The sequence below is a fragment of the Rhinolophus sinicus genome, linkage group LG07 (assembly GCF_036562045.2).
Source record: "Rhinolophus sinicus isolate RSC01 linkage group LG07, ASM3656204v1, whole genome shotgun sequence".
NCBI classification, from domain to species: Eukaryota; Metazoa; Chordata; class Mammalia; order Chiroptera; family Rhinolophidae; genus Rhinolophus; species Rhinolophus sinicus.
In genome coordinates this window covers 49,300,263-49,317,232 of record NC_133757.1, presented here as the reverse complement: position 1 = coordinate 49,317,232, position 16,970 = coordinate 49,300,263, and the positions used below count along the sequence as shown (strand labels likewise).

At 49.2% G+C, this 16,970-nt stretch overlaps 1 non-coding gene across 1 annotated transcript; it reads right to left on the bottom strand.

The window, feature by feature from the left end:
- Positions 1 to 6,780: 6,780 nt before the first annotated feature.
- On the bottom strand, positions 6,781 to 6,884 carry LOC141572984 (small nucleolar RNA U13). The gene has a single exon (XR_012498572.1). It is a non-coding gene; the product is annotated as a small nucleolar RNA U13 (small nucleolar RNA).
- Between the last annotated feature and the right edge of the window lie 10,086 nt (positions 6,885 to 16,970).

Genomic DNA, 16,970 nt, shown 5'->3' with positions numbered 1-16,970 from the left:
CTGTGATGGTCCGGAAGAGAGGTGAAGAAAGCCTGAGCCTCGGCAGGGCCAGGTGGACAGGGAGAAGGGGAGAGATGCAGACAGCACTCTTTGATGTGTATTATCTATTTTGACAAATAACCAGCCAGTGCCCAGTGTTGGGGACCACAGGGAGGAAGGGCGGCCACCTCGGACTCTGCAGGCCAGGCTCTGGCTCTCTCATGGTCTGTGTGGCCTTGTGTGGTCATTAACTCTCAAGGCCTCAGTTTCCCTTTCTGCAGATCAGGGGCATAAGTGCCATGGCCCTGCTTTGGGAATCTGAAGCAGGAAGTGAAGCTGACAGTTGAGGGCTTCACTCTCCTTGCTTCTGCCCCTCTGACTTCTCTGTATCACTGGTCTGCTGCTTTTAGATGAGCACCCCCACACACACACACCACCACCTGCCAGAAATGCTCTCAGAGGAGCATTTCTAGACGGTCTCCTGTGTGCAAGGCCAGCCCACCAGTTGGAACCAGACATGCCAATGACTTGTGCGGGCATTGCCCACCTACTCTTGGCTTTCCGTCTCTCTCTTCTTCCACTTCTCTGACTTGGATACCTTTTCTCTAGCAGTTTGGGGTTGGAACATGATGAGAAACATCTGGTAAAATGGAAAACTCACTGGACTGGGAGCCAGGGAGTTGGTCCCAGGGGAGAAGGATTCCTTTCCTTCCCCGCACACCCTCGTCCAGCGTGCTTCTCTTAGAGGGTGCCCTGGGCTCCTCTGCTCACACGGGAGCCCTGGAAGAGCCTGGGAAATCGTCTCCTCCTAGGGCAGCCCTTCAGCAATAGCTGGCGCTTGTGGACGCACAGAATCTGATTCCTGATTGGGACAACCCTGAGGTGTAACCCACATCACAGATCCCTGTAGGACTGGGTCCCCACCCCCACCCCCGGTGCTTGGCTTCTTTCCCTTCCCACCCCACCCCCACCCTTGCTGGCTTTCCTGGGATAACAATCCCAAATCATTACAAGTTACATGAATCCTAGATTCAGGCCCACTTTAGGGAATCTGACCTAAGGTCATCTCCAAGGCCCCTTCCCACCCTGACACACACGCTGTGCGACCTTGGGCAAGTTGCTTTCCTTTTCTGAACCTCGTTCTCCCCATCTGGACAATGAGGACATTGGACCAGCTGATCCTGGAGGTCCCTTGTGCTCTGGACCAGCAATTCTGCAGAAGTCTGTTTCCCAGCCTTGAGCCAGGGGTCTAGCTACCCACATCTCCCTGCCAAATGAGCCAATGGCTGGTATGGTCTCCTTTCTTGGAATCTTGACCAAAAACTCAGTCAACAGGACAGCCTTGAAGCCCTGGAGGCCTCATCCCACTTGGAGTCTCTCCCCAGGGCCAGATTGGGCATCGGGGGCTTGTGGGCTAATGGCACACTATCCAAAGATGTCATCAGAAGGAAGCCAATAGGCCCAGTTTCCATGGTGACCAGAATGCCAGCCAGGGTCTGCTGAAGAGCACAAAGGCCCATCTGACTCTTATTATAGGCTTGGCAACAAGACACCTGCTGTGGATCCAAGTTGGCCAAGGGTCTGCCTCCTTGGCTGTAGAGGGGGTGTTACACAGCGGGGATGGCCAGATTAGTAACCCCCACCCTGCTGGAGCACTTTGAATGGGCTCTGTGACCATGCTCAGAAATACCCCAGGTACCCGCATCCCCACAAATCCCTTTGCTTGAAACTTTCCAGGCAGGAGGTAGGAGGAAGGAGGATGGGTGTTTGGTAAGAGGAGTGCCTGGAACTGGAGGACCTACGTTCAAATCCTGAGCACAGCCTCCAGCTGGCTCCATCCATCATGTAACCTCACTGAGCCTTTGGCAGGACAGTGGGACAGAAAAAGCACCCCCTGTGGAATCAGCCAGACCAGGGTCTGTCTCTAGGCTTTGCCTCTGAATTTATTCAACAAAACAGAAAACCCCAATGGGCCATCCCTGTTCTAGGTGCTGAGGCACAGCAGTGATGAAAGCCGGCCAGCTCCCCGTTCTCAAGGGGCTTGTCTAGTGAGAGAGACAGGCCACGAACAATCAAATAGCAGAATGGAATGCAAAGGAGTGTGGTACATACGCCAGGTAGAGCTTGGTGCTATGAAGAAATATAATCCAGGGCAAGCGTCAGGGAAGAATTACTTTAGATAATGGGCTTGAAGGAACGCTGGCCTGGGCGGAGCTCCTGGCCCTCATCTGGGCCTCAGCTTCCTCACCTGTGACCTGGAGTGAAGCATGCCCACCTCCTAACTATGTTGTGAGGATTAAATGACACCACAAAAGCCTTAACCATCCAGAGTAAATGACGCTGGGAAAAATGACCTATTTCTTAGCGGAAGACTCACTGCCAGTGACGTGTGTTGGGGAAGGACAATGCAGCAAGTGAGTTCATCCCGTTTCTGATTTTATTTCATTATGAAGCCTTCTCTTTTTGTTCCTTTTGTTAAGGTCTCTGTGCATATTAATGCATGAATACTCATTAAATAAATGAAAACCAGCCCAAAACAAAACGACCTTAACTGTGTCGGGTACCCTGTGAGCCCTCAGTAACATGCAGGTTCCCTCTTCCTGAGGGTTAGGTTTATTGTGCGGACCCTACAGGAGCGGGGTGATGGAAGTCGGGTTTTAGTAAAGTAACATAAGAGGCACACCGGGACCCCCGGAGTCTTCCTTGGAGAACCACGTCATCAATGGCAGGGAAAGTCAGCACATCTGCAGGTGAAAGTGCACCAGGCTGGAAGAAATGGGGACACGCTTTACCAATGGTCACCTCGTGCCTGAGTGACCTTGCCCTGCGGCTTCTCCGGCCTCACCTGTAAAGCCAGCCCCACACTCAGCACCAACCCATCTTTGAGAAGAGATAGATTGCACACATGTATTTCCAAGATGGCCAAGCCCAACTTGATGGTGGAAATGAGACAGGTGGGAAAAATCCAGCGGCCCCAGCTTCCTCCTCCGCCCAATTTTGACACCACTACACCGAGTCCTGACCATGGTTTGCAGAGGAGACTTCCGGCCACAGGGCATCGCCAAAGCACAAGTCGAAGGGGCCATCCCGAGGTCTGACTGTCTGCTGGGAATTACAGTCCAGAGGTGGCCAGGCTTCCAAATTACAGGGCTGCCAGGCTAACTGGTGATTGGGATGTATAAAAATAATCTATGGCCAAGGTTGCGAGGTGAGGGGCGGCATCTCCGTCCACTTAGAGAACTGGGGCAGCCACAGACATGGTCTTGTCATGGCCAGGAAGCCAGCCCCTCTGCCTGAGTCAGCCAGAGCGCCCTCCCTCCCCAGGGTGGCCCCTGCACCTCAGCCCTGTAGCAGCTCCTGGTCACTACCTACAGTCCAGCTGGCTGAGAACCACTTGTTCAGCGATAGCTTGGGCGAGAAAGAGGATTTAAAATTCTAACGCTAGTTGTTTCACTTTTGTCCCATTATTAGGGCCTGATTTAAAAAAAAATAAAGTCTTGGGACAATATTTCAAGGCTGTTTATAATAAGAGCTTATAGTATATTGCTTTGTTCTATTTTTCTTAAGGATCCTGGCTTTCAAAACGCACTAGAAGGGCAGAGCAATGAGCAGAGCAGGCTACCATTTGTGTGCGAAATGGGCTGGGAAGGAATGTAGAAGCATGATTGCCCCCAGAAGAGTTCCCTAGGAACTGGTAACGTTAGTTGCCTCTAGGAAGGGGCGCTGCGTGGCTGGGACCACAGATGATGGGAAACTTTTCTTTTTGGTTTTGCTTACCGTAGAGAAGCTTGCAAGATGCAAAAAAATAAAAACGGGGTCAGGGCATGGAAGCATGCCTTGGACCCAGCAATTGCATTGGTAGGAATTTGTTCCAAGAGAGAACTGGTGACGTGCACACGATGTCTGCAGAAGGATTTTACACAGTACCGTTTGTGTACTGAACTGGGATGAGGGAAATAAATTACACCTATTCATGGAAAACTATGTAGCTTTTCAAAAGAGCAATGTGGATCAATAAATATTGACACAGAAAGACAGACAGTCATGGCATTTCTGAGGGGAAAAGGCACAATGTAAAACAATGTGGCCCCTGCAGGAGGCCCCTGCATCCTAAGCCCTGCTGTGTTTGGGGGTGGGGGTGTGTGGACAAAGTCAATCAGAGGCCACAGTGCACTGGCTTGAGGAGTCAAAGGTCGGAGTTCAGGGCTGTTTGAGCAGCCAGTGATTGAGGGAAGAAATCTTAGAGGGTGGGAACCACAGAAGGGAAGGCCCCAAATCTGCCTGAAAACCCCCCTCAGGTTCTCAGCTGGCTCCTGAACTGCACATGTGTGGGCCACGTTCTGAGCAGGCCAGGGGAAATAAGAAGCAAATGGAAATCTTAGAACCTAAAAAGATCACAGCTGAAAAAAAATTTTTCCTGGAGGAGATTAACAGCATTCCCACCTATCTCCGCCTCCATCTTAGTGTGCTATACTTTCATTATCATTCACCTAGAAATATTTTCTAATTTCCCTTGTGATTTCTTCCTTGACCCCTAGAATATTTAGAAGTGCTGCTTAATTTTTAAATGTTTGGGGATTTTCTGGGTATCCTGTTATTATTGATGTCTAATAGAATTGATGTAATGCCACTGCATTATGTTGGGGGTTCGGTCCTTTTCAATTTATTGAGATTTGTTTTGTGGCTCAACAGATGGTTTATCTGGATCAGCATTCCTGGGAGATTTGCAAAGAACGTGTGCTCCGTAGTCGGTGAGGATAGTGTCCTCCTAATTGCAATTAAGTGGAAGTTCTGGGGGAGGAAGGTGGGAGATGAGGTTGTCACCACAAGTGGAGCAGACTTTCCCAGGACTTCTCTCACCTGTACTCCCCAGCTGGATCCCGGCCTCATAAGAGCAGAGCTTGTCTCACACGCATCTCTTCTCTTTCCTTTATGCTTCTAACAGAAGAGGAGATCCAGGTTAGCCGCAATGAACTGTGGAAAGGACGAAGAGCTTTCTGCTGTCTGACGTGGCTCCAGAGGCTTGGAGGGTGGGGAGGGAGGCGAAGGACGCAATTCAAAGACAGAGCAGGGCCTTCTTGGTGGGCAAATCAGCACAGAAGCGGGAAGGAACCCTGGATGAACATTCTGGGTGTGGTGAGAAGACCAGAATGTGGAAAGGGTTCCTCCCAGGAAGGGCCTCAGCGCTCCTGACAGGCTGGCCAGTGACGACACGCAGCTCTGTGCATGCCCACTGTGTTCATTTCTAAGGCTGCCATGACAAATTATCACCAACTTAGCAGCTTCAAAGAACAGAGATTTATTATCTTATAGTTCTATAGGCCAGATATCTGACATGGGTCTTCCTGGGCTAAAATCAAAGAGGCGACAGGGCTGCATCCTCTTCTGGAGACCCCAGGGGAGAAGCCACTTCCAACTTCCAGGGGCTACCCAGGTCTCTTGGCTCAGGGACTCTTCCTCCTCCACCTGGAAAGCCAGCAACTTCACAGGTCTCTAACCCTTCTTCCATAGTCAGGTCTTCCTCTGACGACAGCCTGGAAAGGTCCTCTGCTTTTAGGGACTCAAATGATGAGATGGGGTCCACCCAGACAATCCGGGTGGACAATCCTTTTCATCTCAAGGTCCATAATCTTGAACACCTCCGCCAAGCCCTTCTGCCTGTCAGGTACCTTCCACAGGGCCTGGGGACCAGGATGTGAACGTCCTGGAGGGGGCGTTATTCAGCGGCCCGCACTGCCTGCTCTCGTTTCCACCAGGGCGGCCTCAGGTTTTGTGAAGGAGAAAGGGGAGCAGACATTTTAAAGCCTGATCATCCCTGTTGCTGGGGACCACGTGGGGAGCAGGTTCCTTGTCCATTGTGGGTGGGCCTGGAACTGGGTACAGCCTCTTAGGGAATAATTTGCTGGCAATACTAAAATTTTATATCCAAGTACCTGCTCCACTGAATAAGCCATCCTACTTTTAAGAATGAATCACATACAAATATAGCATGCCTGGAAACATTAGTTAGAGGCTGATACAAATACATAGTTAAGATGTAGATACAAATGTTTGTTGCAACGTTGTAATACAGAAAACCGGACAACAACGCATGTATAATGGAATTCTGTGCAGTGATTTAAAAGGATAAAGTAGATCTATAAATACTGACCTGAAAAAAATGTGCCAGACTTTATACCCAGTATTCCATTCTGTCCTGACACTAGTGGGTGAGCACTGTTATAATCTGTTTTACAGATGGAGTAACCGAGGCTCTTTTCCTACCCCCTCTGGTTTTCAGTATTAAGGAAAGAATTCAGGACACTTTGCTGAGGCCCCGTGAGCTGCTCTGAGACAGCATATGTCCAGGAAGGGGTGAGTATGGGCCCAGAAAGTGCTCCCATGGGGGCCTGGATCTCTGTTACTCTGGAAGGCTGACAAAGGATTCTGGGTCCTGCAACACTCTGGAAAGTGAGCCGTGGGAGTCTGTCCAAGGGGCAGTCAGGCCTCTGCCCTCCTGGCTCCAGGTGGGTCGCGGGACTGCTCCAAGGCCCCCATGGAGAGTGGCCCAGGTGGTCTTCAGAGTCAAGAGACCTGGACAGGTCAGGGGATCTGTGCCCCACTCTGCCCCCTGACAGTCACTGGATGCTCTCTGCCTCAGTTTCCCTATCTTTATGTGGGAAGCACTTGGGTTGCAAAGGCAATATTGCAGAGCAATATATACAATATGATTGACCCCCTTGCATAAAAATATATATCAATTTAAACAATGAAATACACACAAAGAAAAATTATTAGAAGGATTTTTCTTCTTCTTTTTTATGTCAGATGGGTAATGTGCCCATGTCACAACAAGGTTTGAGGGAGGCACATCTCACACAGGAGCGTGAATACTCAATCATCACACTTATGAACTACAAAAGGATCTAGAAAGATATTTTCAAAAATATTCTCAGTGATTGTCTCTGAGAAGCAGGACTAGGGTGGCATTTCTTTGCTTCTTTTCTTGTTTCCAACAAGGAAGATTGAATCAATATGATGGTTTTTCACCTACCTGACCCAAACCAATTCACAGGGTTGCTGCTTTGGAAAAAATGTGTAAGGAGCTCTGCAAATGGGAGGGAGGAAGGAAAAGTCAGAAAGGGAGGTAGAGAGAGAGGGAGCGGGTGGAGCAGGCCAAATTGCAACAGCCACAGAGTTCCCCCGTGTCATAGTCAAGAAAGAGGAGTACATGAGAAAATAACCTCAAAGGTATTAGGGGAATTTGTTCCCAGAGCCACCTCCAGGGATGGCCAAGGAGGAAGTGTGTCTGTGCAGCCTCCTCAGGCTGGCCGGCCACTCCCATCCACCTGCTGCAGACTCAGCATCTCTAGCAGCATGGCTTTGAGAGAGGACAGGCAGCCAAGGGGGTGAGAGCTGGGTTCTCAAGATTTGCTTTTTGAGACTTCCTAGGTCCCTCAGGTGGTGGTGGTGTGACCACCTCTCCATGTGTGTGTCCAGATTCACCGTCAGACTGGAGACCTGAAGACAGGGCCCACGTCCTGCTTTTGGCACACCTGCCTAGGCCTGGGCAACAGTGGGCTCCCAAGTGGTGTTTGTTGAATGAATGCATGATTCTTATCCATCATCTCTCTTGGAGGCATGACTCGACTTACCTAAGGTCATTCAAAATCACTCAGCCACGGATGGAACTGGAACCCGGTTCCCTGTAGGCACGTGTGCTGACTTTACACCCAGTATTTTATTCAGTCCTGACACCAGTAGGATGAGCATTATTGTAATTTATTTAAAGAGGGGGAAACAGAGGCTCAGGAAGATGAAGTCATTTGCCCAAAGGCACAAAGCAAGTGAGGGGCTGAGCCCGGCTCTAACCGAGGTCCCCTGGCTTGGTGGTTATTTGGCTGCCCCAGAAGGGTCAGTGATTTGCCAAAGATCACACAACTGTGCATCAGACCCAGTCTAGAACCAGGCCATCTGTTCCTTACTCACGCTGGCCCAGGCTCAGCAAGGTGAACATAGTAGGTCCAAAATCGCCACAACATCAACTCAGAACTGCAGGACAGGGGTGATGGGGTTTGACTGAGACTACAAAAAGAAAAGGTTTAAGGGCTTGAACTGGTGTCAACTCTGAGCTGTCAGCAGTGTGATGTGGCTTCCAGACGTGAGCTCCAACTGCTTTAATAGGAGCATGGCGTGCAGAGCAAAGGAAGTGAGACAGCATCTGCCACCTCCTCTCTGGACACACCGGGAGGATTGTGTTCAGTTAGTTCTGTACACCAGCTCTTAGGAGAGGCATTAGCAGCAGCGTGTCCGGAGGACGGAGTACAGGATAGGCCACCTAAGAAGCCATAAGCAGGTCTAGGAGATATTCGAGGGTGTGGGGACCCACAGGGGACTCCATCTCTGACTTATATCAGGTCTCCCTCCCCCATCCCTTCACAACTACTAATCTGCTTTCTGTCTTTATGGATTTTCCTATCCTGCATATGTCATATAAATGGAGTCATACAGGATGTCATATTTTCCCAGAGCCAAGTACAGTAGTGGCCAGAATTGGCATCCAATAACTTTCTGGGCTGCTGATGCCCAATTCTGCATCCTCCTCAACTCCTCTTGGTTTAGGGATCTGGGGTACCCCTCCCTAGGGCTGCTGTGGGCTTATGTAGAAGCCAGAGAAGACAGCTTAGGCTGCTGCTAATAAGGGCACATTGGGCATCATTACTGTGGGAAACTCTGTAAGGTTACTCCTGCCCCAGCCTGGCTCGTCTTTGCCCCTGCCCCATCTGGCAGGGCACCTGGCTGGGCGTGAGGCTTCTAAAGATTAGGAGCAGGGTACAGGGTACCAACCCCCCCAAAGATTACTGCAGCAAATTTTGTGTTCTTCTGCCCTCTTGTGGTCAGTCTTAGGATAGCAAGTACCTGTTTCCTTGCCTCCCTGATGCTATCCTGAAACTGGCCTCCAGAGGGCAGGGTTCTCAACATTATCCCCCCCCCCCCCCCCAGTACTTCCCCCATTCAACCCCAGCTTTTTAAGAAAGTGCTGTAGATCATTTTTAAAACAGCTCTTTGGGCTGTAATCATAAATTGTACACTTCACCTATTTAAAGCATATCACTTAATATTTTTTTAGTATATTTATAGTTGTGCAACCATCATCATAATCTAATTTTAGAACATTTGTATCACTCCAAAAAGGAACCCCCGTTCCTTAACTGTTGCCCCCTCCATTGTTCACCCTCCCCCCAGCACTAGGTAACCACTAATCTGATCTCTGTCTCTAAGATTTGTTTGTTCTGGGTATTTCTCATAAATGGCATCATACAGTAGATGGTGTTTTACGGCTGGCTTCAGTCAGTGCAACATTTCCGGTTTACCCATGATGTAGCATGCATCAGTATTTCATTGCTTTTTATTGTAAAATCACATTCCATTGTATGGATATACCGCATTTTATTTATACAGTCATGAGTTGAAGGATATTTGGGCTGTTTCTACTTTTGGCTATTATGGATAATGCTGACATGAACATTTGTGTACAGATTTTTATGTTGGAGGTATGCCTTTGTTTCTCTTGGGTATATTGGGGGGTGCCAAAAAATGTATACAAGTGGACACTTTGGTCAACGTTGCTTAAGCAGTAGTTCGCCATAATCAGAAGTGTCTGGACGCTGATGGTAACCACTTTGAGCACCTCTTGTAATTGCAGAAGTCAGACGTGACTTGTATTCATCTTTTGTTATTGGTATATATTGAGTATTACAATTTTAATAGTTTTTTCCTTTCTTAAAATGTGTATACGTTTCATTGGCACCCTCTGTATATACTTAGGAGTGAAATTCTTAACTCTATGTTTAACTATTAGGGAGACTGCCAGGCTTTTTTCCAGTGCCGCTGCACCATTTCACATTCCAATAGAGCGGTGAGCTCACAGAAGGCAGGGCGGCTCTCCTTTTCTCTTTAGTCTCCACAGCCTAACACAGAGCCAGCAATTGTGGTTAATCATATTCAGGGACTGATGGAGTAGGCTAGAAGGTGTGGGTGATCCCAATGGATCTGGAGGGAAGTTTCTTTAGGGATGGACATGGGGAAGATGAGTGATGGGAAATGGCAGGGGCAGGTCAGAGAACAAGGCCATACAAGTTTGGGAGCTGTGGGAGGTTTGGATGGCAGAACACAGTCTCCTGGCTCCTCCACCCCACCCCAGACGTGGCCAACATTCCCATGCTTGGCATGTGGCCGGTGTGAAGAAAGAGGAGCTATGTGAACAGCTTCCCCTGAAGGAAGTGGTGTTCCTAGGGGTGATTCAGGGGCAGGGGGTGTCAGGGTCAGAGGAGGGAAGAGGGCTGAAGAGAGGGAGGCAGGACTCAAGGCAGGGCAGAGCCTTGATGACTCTAGGACCATGGGCCTAGATCACCTGCCTGGGGAAGGCACCATCCATGCGAGGACCAAACAAGAAACCATCAAGCATGAAGTCCACAGGCCCTGAAATGTCTGAAGTGCTAGGTCCACAGGAATCTTCCCACTAGTCTGCACGACCGTTGTACTGATGGAGAAACGGAGACCAGAGTCCAGTGTGACATTTTCTGGGCAAGGCCAGGCTTGGTCTTTGTAAAATTTCTTGTCTGCGGAATCTCAGGGTTCCTGACTCCAAAATCCTTTCTCTACTGTGCTCACCCATGCTGCACTTCTGTGCATTTCTTTAGCTGCCAGCAGACATCTCAGTTTCAAAGGCCCGTAGGGACTCGCATGGGGCTGGATGTGGCACATCAAAGGGCTCAAACGAGTGACTGTGACCCCACAGGAAATCAGCCTAAATTCTGTGTGTACTTTCTTTATTTTACATGTTGGCAACTCATTGAAATTATTTTTAAAAACCAAACATAATGCCTTTAAGACTGTGCAACTCAAACGCATCTTTCAAGGGACAGACTCAGTGGCCGCAGATCTGAAGCTCCAACTGACCAACTGACTTCCTCATTGATTTGGAAATGTCACCCAGTCTTCCACCCCAAGGGGACTGTGCTAGGAAGTGTTTTCCAATGGGAGGGCTGGATGGGGGGCAGGGGCAGGGAGGGAGGGAGGAGAGGGAACCGGGAGGGTCAGAGGGGAAGCTGGGGCTTGGAAGCAAAGCTGCTGCCTTCAAATATGGTGGGAAAGCAGGCGTAGGCCTCGTTATCATTATGTCCATCATTAGGATAACATTCCTGAGCTTCTCCAACTCGTTTTAAGGCTGAGAAAGGAAGTGAATGAAGTCACCCCATGAAGGGGTGACTTGCCCAGAGAATCAGCAGGTTGGTGGCAGGCCTGAGCAGGGGAGAATCCAGGTAAGGGTGGAATCCAGGCCTCCAGGCTCTTTCCTCTCTCAGGTGGAAGGTGTTACAAACTTGCCCTCAGCACTCCCTCAGCTGACAGATGAGGAGGCTGAGACCCAGGCAAAGCGCACTTTCCCAGGGTTTCCCAGGCGGCAGTAGCATGGCATGGCTGAAACCGCCCTGACAAGACAAGGTCTGAGGGGAGGTGAGGAGAGGGAATTCCTGAGGAGCTGGGAGAAAGGGGAGGCTTCTTGGAGAAGGTGGCCCCAAAGGAGGGCAGACAGGACGGAAGCGTGCGTGCCTGCGCGTGGTCTTGTGATCTTAAAATCAATCAACAAACATTCTGGAAAGGGATGAAGTGAAAGCCGAGTCTTCCAACTGACTCCCTTTCCATTTAGACGCCCGCACCGGTCCCCAAGAGACCACTCTCAGGGCTTCCCGAGCGTCCCCAAGGATGCGTTGGCGCCCCCGTGTGGACCCGTGCCAGTAAGACGGCTCTGGTTCCGCCGTCTGCGCGTGCTCAGCTGTACTACGCCGGGGCACGCGCACGCCGGGGCACGCGCACGCCGGGGCACGCGCACGCCGGGGCACGCGCACGCCGGGGCACGCGCACGCCGGGGCACCCCACCCTCAGGGTGTAAGGATGCGGAGGGCTCCTGTACCCCTGTCCCTGCCCTAACAAACCCCGGGTTGCCCCCCACTTCCTTCTAGGTGGACCCCCCTGAGCCCGAAATCACTGAGCGCGCGGTTTCTGATCCTCTTTCGCTTCCCTTTTTCGGGAGGCTTGACGCTCCGCTAGAATTGCACACCATTGCATTTCGAAAGCGGATGAGGATTTCGCCCACGGGACCGCGGCGGCTCTTGTGAGCTGCGTGGGGAGGGGGATTGTCATCGGAGGGAACTAGGCCCCCACGGCGGGAGAAGCTTCCCTGAGAGCCCCCACTATCCCCTCTCCATCCCCGACATCAGACTTGCTGTTAAAAATGTCATTGTGCGCCTAAGAGTCGGGCTGACAGTTGCTGCTATTGGAGGAGAGATGGTGACTGGGGAGGGGCACGTGGGGTGGTTGGCAGTTCTTTGTCTTGGTCTTCGTGATGTCACCTTGTAATTAGTTAAGCCATACCTTGGAATCATAGGGGTTTCTGTCTCTGTGTTTTATTGTACAATAAAATAAAAGATTTTATTTTAAATATTTAAAAAATATTCAACAAATTAAAGTTGTAAAAGTTTAATTCCAACTCTAATTTTCCCCTTCCTTCCTTCCAACAAGTTTCTGTCTTTCTCTTTCTCTTCTTTTCTCTTTTTGGCTTTTCCTCTCTCCTTTCTCTTTCTCTGTTGGTCTGTCTTCCTTTTAACAAATGTTTCCTCAGTACCCACCATGTGCTGAGGAATGTTCTGGGCTCTAGAGCTCTTTATTCCTGCTTCCCAGGAGCTTACTGTCTAGTGAAGGCAGCTTGACAAATAAATGGGAAACAAATGCATAACTACAAATTGTGCTAAGTGTTCTGAAGGTTTAATGTGCATCAGATTGTTTTGCATGTGCAAACATGCATTCAGTGTTGTATATTGCACACATATAGGCTTTTTGAAAACACAGGGACTATACACAATATATAAGTTGTCTTTCTCACTTCAAAATGCATGGTGGGAAATTACCCCAATCTGCATATGTAGGCTGCCTTGTTATTTTTCATGGCAGCATAGTATTCCATCCTACAGTTGTGGAGTTGCTGCCTCAAAGACTCCCAGGAGCCACCTTGAGGAGGGCTGGGGGAGGGGACTGAGTGAGTTTGTGACTCTGCCTCCTTTTAGACAGAGCAGCCGAGGTTTGATGTGCGTCCTCAACCCTGGCTGCACATCGTCACCTGGCAGCTTTTTAAAACATGGAATCATGATCTCTAGGGTGGGCACTGGGAATGTCCTGTATATTTTGAAAGTTCCTCAGGTTTCTCTAAAGTACAGCCGGAATTGAGAAGGACTGTCTGATCATGGGGGCGGGGATGGGGGAGTTCCATGTCAAGATTTGAAAGCTACTGGCCTTAAAGGAGGAAATGGAGGCCCAGGGAACCCTGAGTGGGTGCCCACCATGAGTGCTTACAGCAGGTTAGGAGCAAAGCTGCACTGTGGGGGGTGGGGAGGGCTCTTGCTGCCCACTCCCAGGCTCGGCCCCTCAGGCCACTCTTTGAGTGTACCCCTTTTTGAAGTTGCTCTGCCTTTGAATTTGAAGATCATGGGATAAAGATGGATATGTTTTTTGTTTTGTTTTTTCAAATTAAGATTTATACTACTGTTGCAATTATTAAGGTAATACAACTCCAAAAATTTTTTAAAATGATTTTTTGATTACAGTTGACATACAATATTATATTGGTTTCAGGTATACAACACAGGGATTAGACATTTATATACCTCACGATGTGATCACCCTGAGAAATCTAGCACCCATCTGACACCACACGTAGTTATTGCAATGTTACTGACTATATTCCCTATGGTTTACTTTACATCCCCGTGACTACTTTTATAACTGGTAATTTGTAATCTCTTTCACCTTTTCCACTCACTCATCCTCCCGTCTGGCTACCATCAATTTGTTTTCTGTATGATCACTTTTTATTTTCATACACACCTATATTATTAAAAAATACTTTTTACTATCAAAATGCATTCATTTTGTAGTCTGAGAAAAGTTTAACATATTTTCCATTCTTAAACAGAAAAAATGACAAGTAATACATGTTTATTAGGGAACATACAGAAAAAGCAGAATAAAGAGCCCACATGTCCCTTGGTTCTGTCCCAAAATGGCCACTGCAGTGTCACTTTGACTCATTTGCTTCTGCTTTTTCTCCTATGCCATGTTTAGATAGCTGTTGTCACTCGGTATAAATAATTCCACATCCTTATTTTTCTCCACCTTACATCTTAATATAAGGATTGCCCCCACCGTGAAAACGCCCTCTCAGTGGCAGGCACTGTTATTGGCTGTGTAATATTCTATGGCGGTCTCAATTTTCTTAATAATTTTCTTATTGTCAGACATTTGGAACATTGCCAACCTTTTACTGTTATGACCAACACCATGATAAGCGTCTTTGTGCATCATGCTTTTTTGTTCTTAGGTTTTAGGATCCATTCCCAGTAGTAGCTGAATTACTGGGCTAAAGGGAAGGAATGCTTTTAAGTCCCTGGCACTCCTTGCTAAATTGCTCTCTGAAAGGATAGAGCCTGTCTCCGCGACCAGCACCCACCACACAGCAGCCACCCTCAGAGGTAATGTTCCATTTCATTTTCTAATAAGATCAATTCCTTTTCTGAATCTTCTCCGTACAAACAGACTCAGTTTTCTCCTCTTCTGCCCTCCCTCCTGTGCTTCAGCAGACAGAGCAGGGTACTGTGGGTTCAAATCATGACGGGCTCTGTGATTGGCTGTGTGATTTGGGAAAAAATCACTTGACTTACCTGGGCCTCCATTTTCCTTCTCTAGTTCCTACCTTCCTTCCCATGTGGCTTAAAAGATAAAGTACCTGACCATGTTTTCCAGAGGTCAGGTGTAGTTGGAGATTCTTCTTCTCTGTCTTCTCTAGGACAGCACCAAACCTTTTCCTACAAGTTTCCTCTGGGATCTGGTCAGAAATGCTCTCTTGCTTTGTAATGGGTGTGTCCTGGTATCTTCCCCAGAACCACAGCAATTGCAAAATATTGAGGGGAGGGTGCCCTATCTTCCATTCCTTGGTGCTTCTCTCCAGGCCATCCCTTGTGGGATGGAACCAAGGGACATGTGGCTTCTGGAGTCTGGCACACTTCTTTGGAAAGGTGATTGCACCCAGGCCTGGTGCAAAGAGCAAAGGTCTGGGCACTTAAGGCCCAGTCCCACCTCTGAGTGGCTGTGTAACCATGACAAGTCACTGAAAATCTGTGGGACTCGTTTGTCAAGTAGGAAAAGTTAGCCCGGCCTTGCCGGTCAGTTGTAAAGGTGAGCTCGGGAGGGGATGGCTTTGGAAGGCCAGCCTACTGGGCTCTTGGGAGACCTGGTCCAGCCTCAGTGGGTAGGACCCCTGGGACTCAGGTGTGAGGATTAGCGACTCAGGATTCCAGCTTGGCTGCCTGGCCTCTGTCTGAGCTTCTCACAGCCCAAGTTTATCACTCAAGGGCATTTCCTCAATCAGTAATATTGCTCAATTATGATCTGAACGGCCCAATTCATAGATCAGAGCAGAGGCAGAAAGCAAGAGCTGCCAACAGGCACCAAGAGCCATGGCACACCTACTCAACCTGTTTCTCCCTCACAGTAGCACCTCTGGCCTCAGTTTCCTCTCTAAAAGCCCTGCTGTGTGCCAGGCTGACCTCTGAAGGCATGGTGCTGAGGTTCTAATGGGAAGAGTTTAGACCTACTAGGTACCCAAGGCCCCACTGTGTGCAGAGCCTGCCCGCCCACAGGGGCTACAGGTCTGGGAAGCCACACACACCACACAGACACACACAAAGGTACACACCAGTCCAGGGTAAGAAACAAATTTTAAAACCCAAAGCTAGCAAGGCTGTGCACACAGCTTCTGGATAGGTATGTGTTAAGGGGGCGTGGGGAGGGCAAAAGGGTTTTAGGAGCAGGTGGCATAGTGCACGATGGGCTGAGACTTGGAAATCAGGGTTTGAATCCCTGATCTTCTGGGACGTGCCCTTGGCCTCTCCGAGCTGCTGGTTTCCTATTGGTACAATAATGGCAATAATCTAGACTGGCCTAGAGATTGAGCTTGAAGTGCCCTTTCAGCTTTGATGGTTTCGGTTCCGCTTTCCTAGGTTTCATGGCAGGAACCTGAGATTTCTCAGGGCAGGAACTTCAGCTTCTGTAGCCCATCAGGTGTGGACCCCATGCCCCTGGGGTCCTTAACCCCCATCTTGACTGACCCTCTAACCCAACATAAAGCTCGGGACTCTATGTGGGTGAGGTGACTAGATGTCCCTGATCAAAAGTGTCCTGGTCAGAATGCCAAACTAGACGGTGCTTCTACCATAGGTTGTAGGGCCCACCATACTTTACCTTGGAAGGCCCACAGAGGGCCAGAATCCAGCATCATCCTGAACGAGGAAGGGAAACTGAGGGAGTAATGCCAAATCAGCCGACTCACGGGGGCAATATCCCCTAACATGCTGTGGGCTCGGACCTGCCCATGCAATTTAAGCCTTTTCCAGAAAGACCAGTTGCTACCGGCACATGTCAGCTACTAGCTCTGCTGTGAGACTTGCGTTTCCAGAACCAAGCTGGATAATCATTCCTTCTCTTTCCTTGGGCAAGGTTCCTTAGGCCTTAGAGATTAAATGACATTTCAAATTACATTTTATTAGCAGATTATGTCTAAGGCCAATGCAATGGCAAAAGTGTTGTCCAGGGAGTCAGGAAACTTGGGTTCTGCCCCAGCTCTAGCCCCTCGCTGGGTGACTTTGGAGGAATCCCTCACCCCCTTTGGATCTCAGTTTCCCTTTCTGTACAAGAAGACCGTTGGCCTAGGGGGCTCTCTAAGGGACTGTACATTCCATCTTAACTGGTGTTGGTGTTGGTGTCTCAGGGTTGGGGTATCCTCAGCCCTGTGCTGGACTTGTCACACAAGGGTTCCCGCCAGGGTTTCAGTGGGGCCTTTGCTCGTGGTCTGAGACCAGGAACCGAGGGGGTGAGGGAGAGGGTAATTTTGATTGTCACTC